Source organism: Ambystoma mexicanum, chromosome 9 (assembly GCF_040938575.1).
Source record: "Ambystoma mexicanum isolate Mex_15411 chromosome 9, UKY_AmexF1_1, whole genome shotgun sequence".
Taxonomy (NCBI): domain Eukaryota; kingdom Metazoa; phylum Chordata; class Amphibia; order Caudata; family Ambystomatidae; genus Ambystoma; species Ambystoma mexicanum.
Genome location: NC_090931.1, coordinates 1,009,034,085 through 1,009,050,744, shown reverse-complemented (window position 1 = coordinate 1,009,050,744; position 16,660 = coordinate 1,009,034,085). Strand labels below are relative to the sequence as shown.

Below are 16,660 nucleotides of genomic sequence, written 5' to 3'. Positions count from 1 at the left end.
GATCACATGTCCTACCTTCCCACATTCCCACAGGTGTCCCGACGGGAAATGGTACCTCGCATGTGTGGGCGCACCTATGTGACCGGAAAAGAGAAAGTGTTGACCGTCCACACAGTCCAACGGCAGTCCCTGGGAGCCACGGTAGGGTCCCATCCCTAACCGGAGTGAAAAGCTCTAATGCAGCACAGCTAGAGCTCCACGATGGCAGAGGTGATGTCCCAGCCATCAGCATCTCCCATGGGGACCGATCATCCTCAAGTCCAGCGCCGGTTCCGGGGATCCCTGGCAGGGTCCCCATCCCTTCCCTCATGGAAGTTCTGTAACAAAGCAAAGCCAGAGCTTCAGGATGGTGAGGGGTGATGTCGCTGGCCTTGGGCACCCATCTCCCATGTGGGTTCACCATCCTCAAACACAGCAGCAGTCAAAAGGAACCCTGGCAGGGTGCCAATCCATTCCTGGTGAGCAATTCTGTAATGCAGCCCAGACAGAGCTCCAGGATGGTCCGGAATGATGTCACTGGCTTTGGGTGCCTGTCTCCCAATTGGGTGGACAGCACCCAAGCTCAACGGCAGTCCGGGGAGCCCCGGCCAGACCCCCCTCCCTTCCTGGAGGGAAAAGCTGTAACACAGCCCACCCATAGCTCCAAGCTGGTCTTTGGTATGGTCGACCCACATGGGAGACGGGTGCCCATGGCCTGGAATATCACCCCCGTACCACCAGAAAGGGAACATAGAATCATTGAGCTCCTCAACTCTTCCCATGTATCCACACTAAAAGAGGTTTTGCTCTCTCAACTATGTATTCCGACTGGTCAACAAGATCTGTTTTTTAAAACTTAAGTATTATTAGACATCCTTCCATCCTTGGATCGAACAATACTGATCGTTCATCCAGCCTTTGCCATTATAAGACCTAGTGCCTACAGATTTTGTTCACTATACCACCATGTTATGGCCAGGCAAAAGTGTCAGGATTTATGTTCTAACAGCTGGTGGTCCTTCGCTATTTTAATTGATTTCCCCTATTTATTCTAGCTTCATATCCTAATTGCTGACTGTAGCAAAGTTGGTGCCTATGCATAACAGTCAGGGAAGGAAAAAAAGCTTTACTGCATATTGCCTGTGGGGTCAGACTTTAAGAGCAGGTAGCTTCCACCAGCCACCAACATCTTCCATGCTCAGCTGCTCAAATGTGACGTTGCTACAAAGTTCAAATCTGTGATGGCCTCTATATACGAAATTCAAGTTACAAATTGAGATATTTACCAAGCTCAGGAGCAATAGGTAGGAAATGATGGGACTGGGACAGTCAGTCCTTACAGTTGTCCTGGATTGAGGGGGCTAAAGCTTAACTTTTGTTATGTGATATTTTGATGGCAAATGTTTAAATACAGTCCAGCAAGGGTTGACTCAAAATGTACCTGCATTTGGAAGGAGTCATCTGTCCTGTGTTTCTTAGTCTTTGTGATGGAAAATGAGGCGCCTTAAAAAACACAACTCACTAAACATTTACACCACCACTTGTTGCCAGATTTACAAATCCAATTTTTGTTCCCATATCATAATGTAGTCTACAATTCTGAAAGCCAGAGATGCACTGATAATTCCCTGCCACCCTGTGCTTTGTAACGCAGCCTTATGAAAGGATCCCATTATCTTTTCTTGTGGAAGCTGAACAGCCTAATATCAGTTAATCTCTCCAAGAATCATGAGCACTGAACAGAAGCAACATAGGGCAGCACAAGATCAGCAGAATCCACCAATGACAACTTCTTGAAATGTTACTACTGACAGGAGATTGTTGCTCTATCTGTGATAGACAGTATGAACATAGCATTTGTCAGTTGACCCAACCTGTGATGTCCACTCACTGGCTGTCCATCAGCTTCACCACCACCACCACCAAACACCTTATAAATGTCTCCTCTGGGTTCCATTTTAGGCTCTCCCCCCTATTATCAGTTAACCCATCCACTACATAAAGCCACATCCTCATCTACCTTGTCATGTCCCTTATTTGACACGAATGCCAAAATCAAATCCATTTTTTTCCACAGCACATTCTTTCAGGTAGGACAATGTTGGGAAGGGGGGAACAATCGTCCCAGGACCCAAGTGGTTTCGGATGAGGCAGTGACACAGAAGTGTGGTGTAGGGGTTGGGGAGAGGGCAGGGGCAATTTTTGTTTTATACAGACAACAGTTTGGGTGTAGAGTGCATTGGGGACCAGACGCCAAAGTAGCAGCCATATTGGAGTCGAGACCTAACTCTGTGCTGCAGCCAGGATCACAGGCCCAGGATCACAGGCCCAGGATCACAGGCCCAGGATCACAGGCCCAGGCCACAAACGTGGAAACAAGCAAATCCATGTGGGAATAGGATGTATTATGGGCACCGGTGAGAACGGCCAGAGCTGCAGAGATTCGAAGACCTTTCATTGCCTCATGTTCTCAGCACTCGTGGTTAGGGAGGAATGTGCCCTGCAAGGCCATGAGGGGGCTGAGAGCTCTCCGCGAAAAGCAATCCCACCAGAATGAGGGCACAAGCATCTGGCCTTTCCCCCTCCCAGCTCCAAGTAATAGCGCCCTGATGCCCCCATCCCAAAACCCCAGCATTCCAAGGTACCAGACAGTACCAGACCACTGCTCATAAACGTGTTAGACTGCCAATCGATCAAAAAAGATCAGAAAGCATGGACAGTCTGCCTTCACCATTAGGTCACGTTATTTGTGCTGCGAGGTGCCGGGAGGGGCAAAACAACAGACCTAAAATGCGGGTGGGGAGCTTTGGAATGCCACCGGTGTGTCTGGTACTGAGTTAGGGTTTGTGAGTTGCAGTGACCTCAAAGTATCTTCTCAGCGCTTGTCTGCAGTGCCGGGTGCACATTTAGGTTAGAGATAGAGAATGCATTGTTTTTCTTTGTTTAATGAACAACCAATTGTAGTTGTGTGCCTGGTGACATGCGAGGAGGAGCCCACGTGCAAGAAGATGGACAGAAGGGGCTGGAACCAATGGCCTGGCATCCCCTATATAGCAGGTAGCCTATGTATAGGGTCGCGCCAAACAGCCATTCGGATTTGTAATGTATGTAACTTGCATCACGGATGACGTTGTGTGCCTTTTTAAAGTGTTGTTAGTGCTGATTTTGACAGAACATTCCGATAAAGCAGAGCTCTTTCCTGGTGCACCTTTATTTTTGTGGAAATTAACCTTGTTCTTCTTGCAAGAGGTGTGCTGGTCCTTTTTCCCTAGTGGGTTGCATTTTTCTTGTGTGAGCGTCGACGGGTTTCTCTACAACTGACTGGCTCATTTCCAGAAACCCATTATCATGCAGCTGTGTACTGAATCAGCCAAAATTAAAATTCCATATCAACTCCTCCGCAGCACCCATGACTATATATTATTCCTCAGTCACTACATTCAGCCTTGCTAATGACCATTGTAAATGCAACTTTCACAGTGAGAAAGAAACTCATCTCCCTCCTTCTGCACCATTCAAAATCAATACAAGTTAATGTCTGAAAATGGGCATCTTTCCATAAAAACATGTCTATTGAAAAAACAATAAATGCATCACCATAATACAATATATATATATATCAATAACTAAGAAAAAACAAGAACAACAAAAATATAAACAAGTTAAAAAAAATGAAATGGAATAAATTGGGTAATACAAACCACTAGCAAATATGGAAGGATACAAATATTAGGTAGCAAATGTTCCTTTTTTGAAAAGCACCCCTCCGGTACATTAAGAGTGCCCAACCCGCCCTAGGTGTGTTTGCCCACATGAGACAGAGTAATGCAGGACGGAACTGTGTAAACTGTAAATTGCATAATAACAGCTGTATTGTCCCAGCTCTTATTGCATGATATGCTACACAAAACAAGAAAAGGTGAGCCAGGTCCTCAAAAGTGAGCCAAGCGCTACTTAATAAGCATGTCTAATTTTCGTCATCATTGTATTTGTATTTTTATTTATTTGGTATTTATATTGCGCTTTAATCCAAAGCGCTTAACATAGCAAAAATTAAAACGGTACAAAAGTGAACAAATGAAGATTGACATTAGGTGCGCGGTTTCAGTGATTTGCAAAATGAAGAATAAGAGGTGATAGAACATAGAGAAAGAGGAAGAAGATTCCAGTGCAGGGGGGAAAGGTACGCAAGTGTGCAAAAACGTGATTGAGCGCAGGAAGGGGCTGGAACTACAAGTCGAAACTGAGTATTAGAGTGAAGAGAGCGAGAGGGAGTGTAGAATGAGACCAGTGAGTAAAGGCAGTCAGGAGTAAGACTATATAGCGATGTACATACCAAAGAAAGAGCAATACGTTTAAGCTGTGCGTGGAATGGGAGCCAGCCCAGAGTATGAAGAGCAGATGATAATGCTTCACGTGGAGTCAAACGGAAGAGTACCCGAATAGCAGCATTGAAAACAGATTTCAGAGGGACAAGTCGAGAAGTAGGAAGACCAAAGAGTGCAGTGGAGCACTAGAAAAGACGTGACCAGATTAGAGAAGATATGAGCAGCTAAGTTGCATCATTACTGCTTCATTGCTCCCTGAAGCAGTCAGAGGTCAGAGGAACACAATTAAAACAGGCTCTAGTAACTAGAACCCTCTGGGAAGGGTAAGCAGGCCATAGAAACACTTCTGTACAGGCGCGTTATTAATGACTTATCATATCATATATCAAAGTAGATATTTTTAACGCTAAGCCCCTCTGATGTACAATCCTGCCACCCCGCTAAATCTCGTTAATAACGGCACCCATCACTCTATTCATCGTTCCAAGACAATAATCCATGCAAAACCCATCAGTGCCCTGGATTAGCACGGCGGCCTTTGCGCAGCAGTCTTTGCACGGCGGCCTTTGCATGGCGGCCTTTGCCTTGCTCCCTCCGCTACACTTGTGCAACAGTCACATTGTCTTTCAAAGGGAGGTTAAACAGGGGTGGGGGTGGGGGGTTTGATATGTTTTGTTTTATGGACCCCGGTTCCTTCTGTTTTTAGACAGGGACTCTCCACTTGTTCTAAAGACTCTGGACATTGTCACACATCTGACCATACAATATTATGTACCTAAAGTCGTATTAGTTGATTAATTTAAATTATGGCGTAGTTAGGGTTAAGGTCATCAGAAATATAACAAGCCAGAAGTCCGGTCATCATTCAGGTGGAAGTTCATAGATTCATACGGAAGTGGGACCGAATAGATAGCCATTAGGACATCATGCAAATAAAGGTTACAAAGCCACACAAACGGGAGGAGATTTGTAAGGTTTTGCAAGTAAAGCACCACAAAAAAGGTGTTTTTTTGTGCCAGTCGGCCAAAAATACTTCAATACATGCACACCAACAAATTCTTACCACAACCGCATATGACAATGCATGGAGCATGGTCACATTGCCATAGATTCACAATGCCAATGGCTGTCCGTTTCATTTTGCCCAGCAATTAGATTTGCATTAGCAGGGCAAAACACGCATGCGTAAAATGTTCAGCTTATGCAATGTTGTTTATTTGTGCACACATGATAAGAATGCTTATGTTCCAGACAAAAAAAAGGAAAAGGCCTTTTCTTTTGGTGTGTTAACTGGATTACCGTATGTAATATTGTTCTATTTGTCACTGATCTGACAACCACAAAGAACTGCTGTCATAGAAAATAAACACGTCTATGGTTCATTGAAAGGGGACAGGGAGCTGGCTGAAGACAACAGAAGTGTGTGCGCATGGCTTCCCCTCAGGATGCTACCATGTTTGGTCGCCTGGGCATCCACGGGCAGAGGAAGCTGAGAGGTAGCCACAGAGGTCAATTGTGATTTATGATTTATATTCCTATCTTTTGTTATATTATTATTCCCTACACATATAACAAAAGGAAAACAACATGCACATTTTAAACGTAGCTCAATTAAAAGAAAATAATTAAATGATTGTATTACTGAATTTAAATCAGTGGATTATATAACGTTGCCGACGTACAGCATGACACAATATGGTCATTTTTTAAACAAGAGACACACTTTGGCATTCTGTAATCACATTTATGTGGGACACATCATTTAAGTGGGCCGCAAATTGCCAAACTGGGCTCAAGGGAGTGCCGTTATTTAATTTCTATCTTAATGCTACAGATTACAATGTGTTTATGAATCATGAAGTTTAAGTACATTTCAACAGCACAATATATCAGGCTTAATAATCAGCGATTGAAATGTTAATGAACCACTGGTGATTCATAAAATGAAACACAATTAAAAGACTTTTTCTCGTGCAATGTTTTTAGAGCAATATTCATTTTTATTTAAATATGTACAGAACATGTACTTGTAATCATTTGTAAAGGTAACCGTGCCTCAACTTTAGGGAGGTCGAATTTTGAAAGCGTGTTGTCAAAGTTTGTGTGATGTCAGACACAATGACCGTCTTCTACATATAATGTGAAGTAGTCTTATACAGCAGCCTTCTGTCATTTTTGTTGGCCTCACAGTCACTACTGCATGTCTCAGTAAGAAAAGGGGGGAGAGGAGACTTAGGGGGATAACAGCAGAGACAGATTTGCAAAACATACCTGTAATGTTGATGGCTGCAGGTGGAAAGTACCAAGGTTCTGTGTGCCAATATGTTTCCTCGTTTTGGCGGAAACACTTGGCGTTGTGTTATCCGGGCCCAAGATCTGATGGTGGGGGTGTGTGATAGGACCAGAGAGGAGAGCTTAGTCATCACTCGATAAGTGTTCATGTGGTATCAGTTAGGCCTGTGGCAGCCATCTGTGCACGTTTGTGTGTATAATGTGAGGTGGTGAGAGATTTGAGAGGGTTGTGGGTTTTTTGGGGAGAGGGTGGTGAAGGCAAATGAAGGTTACAAATAGCGGGGGAGATGGAGATGCTTGGTGCACTCCCAGAGTGAGGAAGTTAGGCCCACCCGGGCAAAGTGATTAGAGACGTTTCTTAGATGTTAACAGTAGTATTGAGTCCGTTCTATGTTGGCTTATGGCATTTGACCCAATGAGCTCGTTATATGCTAGTCTATATTGGCGGTTACGGTGCTGGTCTACCGCTGGAGTTAGGAGAACATCCAGCTTTTAGATATTTAAGTAAGGCCATCTTCTGTATGCAGGTCTTTGGGGAGTGTAACAATATCCAAGTTGTACTACCTTTTATTAGACTAATGAAAATATCATTTTAATTTTTTTATTTATGTACATATGGTCTCGTAAAAGACCGTCTCAGCAATTCATACATTCTTCAAACCTTATCATACCATCAGTCCTGTATACAATCTAGGCTTCCAGATCCCTTAAAATATTAAACACATATTCATACAATTTCACCATTAAAAAACATTAAACATCGTTACCCCACAGAAATTGTTCGCAAAGCGTGTCTTTATTTCTGTTCATATTGTCACACTGCAACAATAATGTGTATCTCCAGTTGTCTAGCCTGCAACATTCAATAGCCAGATGTTTGGTAGTTTCAATCGCTATCTCCCCACAAAATCTGCACTATCGCTCATTCCGCGGGACTCCCCTTCGAGCTCCCACTACCTCATAAGCAGCAATGGGATTACGTCAAACATCTATATACAGTCCAGCTATGCGGATATGCCTCAATATACATAGGAACTCCACAGCGTTTCAAATAAAAGACTAGACACATGCCACAATTTACCAAGGATGCTACATTCACAATGTGCAGCTCCTCTGCCTGTACTTTTAATGTACGTTTGATCACAGTTTTAAACTTAGTATCTGTCATATTTGGGGTGCACATTTTCTGTCCTTCAAACACAGCAAAGGCATAGAAAGGGTAGGGCCTGGGCATGCAAGTCCCACCCAAAATCTGTAAATGCCCACTCAGCAGCCCTGTGTTGGCATTTACAGATGTTGATGTGACGATGGTGGGCCCAACTACATTAGCTTCAGGCCTCCCTTATTAGACAATCCTGGCTATGACTCTGATACATAATCCGTAGTGTGCTCAAACACAAGCTAAACCCACGTCTTTCTTGTTTTAGAAAAGCATTGTATACCCAATTGAGCAAAGTACCTTTTTCAGCACCATGCAATGCTTTATAAGACATCATACATTTTTGGGTGGCCATGGTATGGCAGCCGCTCATGTTACATTCCAAACGAACATATTCTATTAGATGGTTCATTTTCAACAAACTCCATACCAATCTGGTCTTCAAAATGTTCAATGATTTCTAATATTTCCACCCCCAAAATTCAACTCCATATGTCAGCATAGGAAGTATATTTGCCCTGTATAAATGTACCGAGTGGCCTCTCTGATTTCCTGAAAGCTAATTGATGCTGCCCACAACTTGACTCACTTTCGTTTTTAGCACTTTCCAATGCTCATCCCATTCCGTCATCGATCACCACGCCTAGATATTTATAGCTCTTCACCTGTTCCAACCTTACCTTTTCAATCATCCACGTGAACTTCCTTCTATATACCTCTGCAGTCTTAAACACCATTATTTTTATTTTCAAGATATTGATTTAAAGTTAATTTATTTTAGTATATTCACCCAATATCTCGAGCTTTGTTTGTAATTCAGCAGGGGTATGATCAATTATTAAAAGATTATCGGCATACTCGAGCCAATTCAGTCCTATGTTGTTGTACTTTATTGGACCAGTTTTTTCTAATTCTAAAATTTCTTGCAGGTCTTCTAAATACAAATGAAATAAGCAATGCACCAATATTCACCCTTGTTTGACACCAACTGTTGTATACATCCAATTGGAGACCCTGCTCTTCCCATCCATTCTTATTCTAATTCGTGGACCACTATACAGTTGTTGGCTCATATGCAGAAGTCCCATCAGAATATCCCATGCCACTAGTTCTTTCCACAACCTCCCTCTCAATAATTACAATTATTCTAATTGTTGAAATACTTCTTTTTGGAATTCAGTTAAAAAGCAGCTTCTGTTTTGGTTCCTGCTCTCTACAACTGCGTCCATTGGCTCCCATACTTTCTGTGGTTGATGAGAGTCAATATAGTCTCATATCCATGCCCATTCATCTAACTAGTGGGGTGCCTGCAGTTGGGGATAAGCCCTCTGTGTCTTCTAAGAGAGCTGTTATGCAGACCAGTACAAGTGCCGTAGTTGATCTTTGTTCATCTAAGATCTTGTGTTGGGAGGCAAATTTCAAGTCTCATGGACCTACTCGGTTGAGTAGGTCCAGGGTTCTGGACATTTTTAACCTGATTCCTCCCTTAAACTCTTCACTCTTAAAGTAGTGGAAGGATAAAAGGGACGTCCTATACATGTTAGGCTATGCCCTATTGCAAATTGGAAGCCAGGTTGAGGCCAAACTTTTTTTTCATTATCTTGCCCTAAACTTGTTGAGGTTGTAGACAAGCACTAGTCACTTCATCTTTGCTAGCGCCGAGGGGCCCCTTGACCTTTGTACTACTAGAGTCTCAGGACTGGTTGGAGCTAGCACTGAAAACATTTGCAAATTTGACTCAGGGCTTGATTCAACCCTAGCCAAATTGAATTTAGGGTTTTATCCTAACATGTGTGTGGTTTATTGAATTTCAGCAGAGCTTGGCATGGCTTCAGCTATTTGCAAATGTTCCACATGTTGCTGCTTCAGGAAACTATGGCTATTTCTACTTTTGATTTGAGTGGGTTTGTGACCTTTACTATTCAGGGTTAATCAAGGGGGGGGGGGGGGGTGACTTCAATGCTAATTGTGTTGAGGGTCATAATTACAATAATGCACATATGATTCTGTCTTATCCGCCCAGGACTCTTGCCAGGGGGCTGAGTTGGGATCATTATTTGACTAACTGGGTATCTCAACCGCTTGATGTGTCCAGTGCCAACTTAGATGGAGTATTTACGTGGCATACGAGTGATAAATCCTCATGTATTGATTATTTTCTTGTCTCATCCCAACTGAAGTATCGTTCTGGTGATATGCAATTCCATGATCCTTCACTTGGGGACCACCTAATGCTGGACTTTACTCTTAAGGTGGCGGCAGATTTCAATGAAATATCTTCTTCTTTGTTTCCAGTGGTGGAAGCCACGAATGGGACTATGTATAGGGGGCCAGAGTCGATATAAGAAGCTGAGGAGTTGCCTCCTATAGTTGGATGGTTGTAGGGTGGGGATTTACCCTTCCATTATTTGTCTCTTTGTCTTGGTTGTACACCACATTCGATTTGTGATCCATTGGATGTTGTGATGATCAAATCTCTGAACCGCCTCTCTTCAGACGTTTAAGCTTCCTCCAACAGAACTTCTCTTCCTCATCTATTTGATGTGTGGGATGTTTTTACCCATGCATCCGAGCCCTATCTCAAAAACTGTGCAGTACTGGCATTGAAAACATCATGATGGCCAGAGATTCCCAGAAAATGCCCAGGGAAGTGCATGAAGAATAGGCTGCCACCCATTTTGCCGATGTTATGGGCACAGAAGGGCACTGCCTAAAACCACCATTGGACTACCCACACAGTAGCCTGAAACCATTGGGAATGGCAATGCTGATTGCCAAAAGCAACCTAGCATTGTGGGGAATTCATTTTCTTAAATCCCAAAAATGGGTGCATTACCAGTACTCACCACTATCAGAAAGCCGGCGTTTTAAAACAACACCAGACTTTTTTCTCTTTTTGTGTAAAACTGAATAAATGAACCCAAAGCAGGCCAAAGAAAGACTTACTGAGAGGTGGATCCAATGTAAAGTTATATTCTGAAGTGACTTGAAGGTTTATAAGTAGACTGGCTGAGCTGTGGATTTCAGCAGTTTAAGTAAATTTGGACTGAAAGACACTAAAAACCTAAATGTTTAAAAGAAATGAGTGACCTACTTTTGAGTGTCACATAGGTTGCAATTGTTTAAATGTCATAGTTTTAAACTTAGAATCAGAATTCTAGCTGCATATGTAAAAATGGTTAGTTTTATTTGAATGCAGAAAACTGGGTAACTAAAAGTGACATTAGCTGGGGCCTGGCTTAAGGAACTGAATTCTGCCCACCAGCTACCCCCGACAGGAGTTGAGACTTGCACAACTGCTGTGTTCCCAGGCCTAGCTGCCTTTTGCTGTTCCCACCAAAAGGGATATGACACTTCTCTGATTGGATTACCAAGGGACTGCTAGAGACTAAACATAGGACCCAGGCAGAGGGTTTATTGAAATGGCCATGAATGGCTTCCTCTTGAACAATGGGCCTTCCAGGGCCCAGGCAAATGTTTTATTATGGGGGCCGTAAATGTGGCTTCCTCCTGGAAAGAAAGGGGAGGAGCACTGCATGTGAGAGCAAGCTGGCTTGGTAGAAACTGGGAGGGGGAGAAACTGGAGACAGAGGCTGAGCTTGAAGAAAGTGGAAAGACTGGTTTCTGTACCATGTGACCTGAAAAGACACACCCCTGTAGCCAGAATATGGTTTTAGAAAAAGATGAATAACTCATAGTACGGACTTGTCATGATTATTTAAATGATACCATAATTCTTGTGATTTTTCTGCCCACATTTTAAGAGGTTTTTAGAACCGGTGGCATGATCTGGGGGCAAACTAGCAGTTAAGAGGGTATTACTTAAAATGTATGCATGTTAAAAGTCTGATACTTCATCAATTAATGCCTGCATGCCTTGCACACATTTGGGTAAATTTGAGTAAGAATCTGATATTGGTAACCTGACCAAAACGTGAAATATGTTGCCATTTCTCAATGCAAGCTCTCAGGAAGAGCAGATTTGGACAGGGTATACCTCCTGTGATATGTGATGGGTGCATGTAATTTTAAACAAATGTGTACCTGTGCAAATATGTCTTTTGGGTCAAAATATGGAGTGTGTGTAATTTGACAGGGGTGGATTCTCTGTACCATAAACAGACCACATCATGATGACACTTCATTTCATTCCCCCAATCAAGGGGAAGAGGATGAAGTGGCCAATGACAAGTGGAGAGGGGTAGGGCCTAGGAAGCTGGCCTCTCCACCCATTTTCAAAACACATAAAAGCAGACAGTCAGGACAGATAGAGACATTCAATTCCATTTGCTGCGGAGCATGCTGCCGGACCATACCACATCCAGAGATCCAGACTTCAAATCCATCAATCTCCAGAGAAAGCTGTGCAGAAAGATCCAGAAGCAGTGCTGTACCCAGAGAGAGCAGAGCTGACCCAGACCACTGTTAGCAGAACCAGAGAGCTGACCCAGATCATTGTGAAGTGCCGAGACCAGACCAGAGTCCAGTCTAAAACCTGACCAGATCTGTGGCGAGGCCCATTCTATTTCTAAATATATTGTGAGTACCTAGCAGAACTGTGCAGAACCAATCTCTTAGTTAAAATAATCTAATCCAAGCTATTTTAATCTAAGTAGAACTGCCTCCTAACTGTCACCTGTCATTTGCAAAGCTGTCACCTGTCATTTCTAGTTGCTAGCTGTCACTTGTCACTTTGAACTTTAAAATTTCAAATCTGAAAAACGACCTTTACCATATCGCTCATATCTCCGTGACCGTTTGTCCTAGAGACTTGCAGTAACTTTCCTCTGAAAGCTGGAAATCTTGGCTTTTAAATGAACCTAGAACCGCATTCCTATTCCATACACTTTTGCCGCAATCGTGGAAAACGCACTCGCGAATTTTGCCGCGATTTGCAAATTTCTCCACGTGTGAAAACAGCAGTTTCCTTGCTTTCCTTGCTAAAAATTCGTTTGCCTCTTAAGAACCATCCCTGAATCATTGCTAGAGTGAGCCTGGACTAAAATTAACTAGATACCACCCTGAACCTCTAGAGGGATAGAACAGCATTTTAGCATATTTTTCACTTCATTGCCAGCACATATAAAAGCATTTTAGCACATTTTCCAATATAGTGCTATCACATATAAAAGCATTTTGGGCCTGTGTTTCAAACTTCTGTAGTCTAAGCTTGCTGGGGTGAACTGAATTACATTTGATTGCATTTCTGAAACTGTGTGCTTTCCTTCCATTTCCTTGCATTGCATAAAGGGGGGAGGGGATTGCCAGAGAAAAGTGATTACATTGTTTTGTTGAAATCATATTGAGTATTTTCTGTATTGCATTTTCATTCAACATTTCATCCATCTGAATTTATATAAAGCATTCTCTACCACCTTATTCTTCTGTTCCTATTCACAAGTGTGCTAGTGCCAGACTATCCATTATTGATTACTGCTCAGATTCAGTGTGATATTCAATTATTAATTTATTATAAAGCGTGATATATATATATATATTGTTTAAATTATCAAATAAACCTTTAAACTTGCAAAGCAGAACTACTTCTTGGCTCAGTGGGGTCAGGGGGATTCCAAGAGAGGGGCGTTATATAGGGGTAGTCATCCAGAACGCATGAACTGGACATAAAGATATATTAATAAGGGTTTCCATTCAGTATCCCAGACTAGGCATTGACTTAGCTGTAGTGTTGAATTGAATCCTCTTACAGATGCAAGAGTTTTAGCTTCCAAACAGGAGAAACAGAATAATATTAGGTCCCTTAAAACTCATGACCTCTGTCTTTCTGACTATATTCTGGCGAAGAAGCGGATTTTCCAACATCATATAAATAATCTAAATGCTTTGAAGCATGACATTTTTCTCAATGACAATCAATCTATGTTGAATCTTCTTGTTAGGACAGATTGAAGACATTTCTGGGCTAAACTCAACACCACTTCGGGACAGAAAGTGATGATTGACTCTGCTGACATTCAGGAGGTGACCTGGGTTGATTTTTTTACTGAGAAAGCGCTATGCCCACTCTGTTTTCTAGAGTAGGAGATCCTACTTTAGGCACAGTCCTGCCTGGATCATCCTTTTGGGACACAGAGGAGATTGCATGGGCAATTTCTAAATTAAAGCCTTCCAGGGCTCCGGACCCAGATAATCTTTCATCTTAAAAAGGAACCTGTGTTTTGGGCAATGTTTTTGAAACCTTATTTTTTTTTTACAAGATCTGAATTACCCACCGTGTTCCCATGTCTGGGTCTCAGTCCCTCAGTATTCCTGTTTAAAAAAAATGGTGACATGAATGACCCAACTAACTACGGGTCTACAGCGCTTATTGACGCGGTCAGTAAGGTCTTCGCCATTCTATCGCTTAGAGATCTGAATCAAAATGTACAACAATATTATGTTCTCTCATGCTTTCAGTTGGGCTACAGGTGGAGCATGGGGACCTCTCTTAATTCCACTATTCTGGCACACTTGCTTCATGGCGTGAGGCATGGCCAGGTTGGTCATATTTATGTGGCCTCCCTGGACATGTCATCTGCCTTCAACTGTATTGTTCGGGGGAAGCTGTGGGTCAAGCTCATATCCTCGGGTGTTCCTCTTTATTTTGTTCAACTAATTGTGCTCTTGCATCTTAATTCTGCGAGGAGGGTCCGTCTCCACCAGTTGGGGGCGGTATCTCATCCGAATTCGGTCCATCTTGGTGTACACCAGGGATGTACCTTGGCCCTCACTCTCTTCAATGCCCATTTTAGTGATATAGAGGTGTAGTGGGAGGCCAATGATTTGACCCCTGTTAAATTGGCCACTTAAGGATCCATTGGCTTGTTTGTGTAAACAATATCATCCTGTTTGACAAAACTCCTATGGGCATCCAGAAAAAGTTGAATATATTTCATTGTTATACAGAGGCCAATAATCTTATGGCAAATGGAGCATCCAAGTTGTCATCTTCACAAAGGGAAACAAAGTAAAAACTTTACAGTGGAGACGTGCAGAGGCAAGAGTGGAGAGGGTTGAGTCAATGCATTATTTGGGCTACAATTTGTCTAACACCTCCTCTTTTCAGTCTTGGAAGTTGGAGTTAAAAGATAAGGTTGTTCCTCTTTTGTCTCATATGAAGAGAATTTACTCAGAACAGTGTAAATGTTCTATTGTTCCAGCTCTAAAATAATATCTATCTAAGATAGAACCTATATTGCTGTATGGGTTGGATTTTTCTCTGTTGGACATGGGTTCTTTTTGGACTTTCTACAGGGACAAATTTGGAAACATGTTTTGGGTCTTGCTTCTTTGATACCAATCTCAATTATGAGATATGTTGTATAATTATCAGAAAATGCTGTCTCCTTCACCTAATTCTCTTTACAACCACTTACATCAGATTATTGTGATGTCTTCTGTTAAGTTTCTTAAAGCTGTTCACATTCATATGCTCAACTTGTTGGACGACATTGGTTCCAGTAGTGAGGAGTTGAGTTTTAGATCGGAAGTGGTCAAAGTCAAGCTTTCCACAAAAAAGGACCATTTGTCCACTTACTTGAAACATTTTCCATGTAATAAGTTGAGATCCATATATTTGCGTTTCAAGTTAAACCAATTCCACAATAAAGAAAGGATCAGAGGATGGTCCAATTCCCTGGCGCTCCCATTTTCTCTGATTTGTCGATTCTGTAACATCACAGAGGAGTTAGAAACTCTTCAACACTGGGTCATGGACCGTACGTGTTTGACTCCTATTCATTTGAAGGCTTTCAACAAACATACTGAGAGCTTTAATTCAGACTTTTCTCAAAACGTGTTTTGGGCAAAGCTGATGTGGGGGGGAAATGTATCCTTAATCATTTCTTTAGGACATTTTTTAAACAATTAAATGTTTTCAGTTGCTTGATTAATGTGTTCTATTTATGTGCTCATGTTGTTTCTGTTAATTGTTTGAATTTTACTTTGTTTAAGGTTTTCTGTAAATCAGAACTCAATAAAAAATAAATGCTCTTTTATAATGTGCTTAATACCAACAAGTGGTCGGGATTCAAACCTGTATTGGGCTGTGTTGTCTTGCTTCCATCACAAACGCCTTGCCCCTGAGCTATCCTTCCTCCCCAATATTGTGTTTGAATGCAGTACTAAGATCTATAAATGCCAAATACACAGGCAATTTGCACATGTTCCATGAATATTCTATCACTTCACTCAGTGTCAACAGATTAAACAAGGTGCCTGAGCCTTTTGCGCAAGCCAGTCTGGCTAAATGAGATCATTTGGGAATGATCACTCCATTATGTGAGCTATTTAAGCAAAACTCTAGCAAATACCTTTGCTTGAATACTTAGCATAGCCAGTAGACTATACTTTTGCGGATCTGCCCTATTTCTTTTTTTATGCGCCATTAAATTAATTCCTTCTTTCCGTATCTATGGCACTTTACCAGTGTCTCCAAAAGCTTAAAACACTATACTTGATGCACTTGCCCATGCAGTTGGCTCCAATATTAACAGGTCATTGCACATCCTGACCGGTCAGCGGCCCACAACGGTTATAGCATTTTAATCATGCCACACATTTGTTACATGTCCAACGAATGTTACAAGCAAATAGAAGTGGATACATTTCCTTATTTACAGCCAGGGTGGCAGCTATATAATATTTGTAGTCTGCATTTGATGCACCATTAGGACCCGGCGAGGGCGCAATCAGAATGAAAGAGCCATTCTGTTTGGCCCTCAATGAGTCATTACCCCGGCCTTTGTCCCCGGCAGGGGGCGGGGCAGCCACTCAGCCAATGAGGATGCTCGAAGCGGGGCCATCCCCGCTCCGAGCCTCCCGATGGCTGAGAGGCTACCTTCGCCCCCCTCCGGGGACTCAGGTAAAGCTTTGGCTTTTTTTTTCCCTACCTCCCTCCTCC

General features: G+C 42.4%; 1 protein-coding gene across 2 annotated transcripts in view; it reads right to left on the bottom strand.

Annotated features, from left to right (window-relative positions):
• The window catches only part of STK39 (serine/threonine kinase 39), a 2,038,823-nt gene that overhangs the window by 212,027 nt on the left and 1,810,136 nt on the right, over positions 1–16,660 (bottom strand). The gene's annotated exons all lie outside the window — the stretch shown is intronic.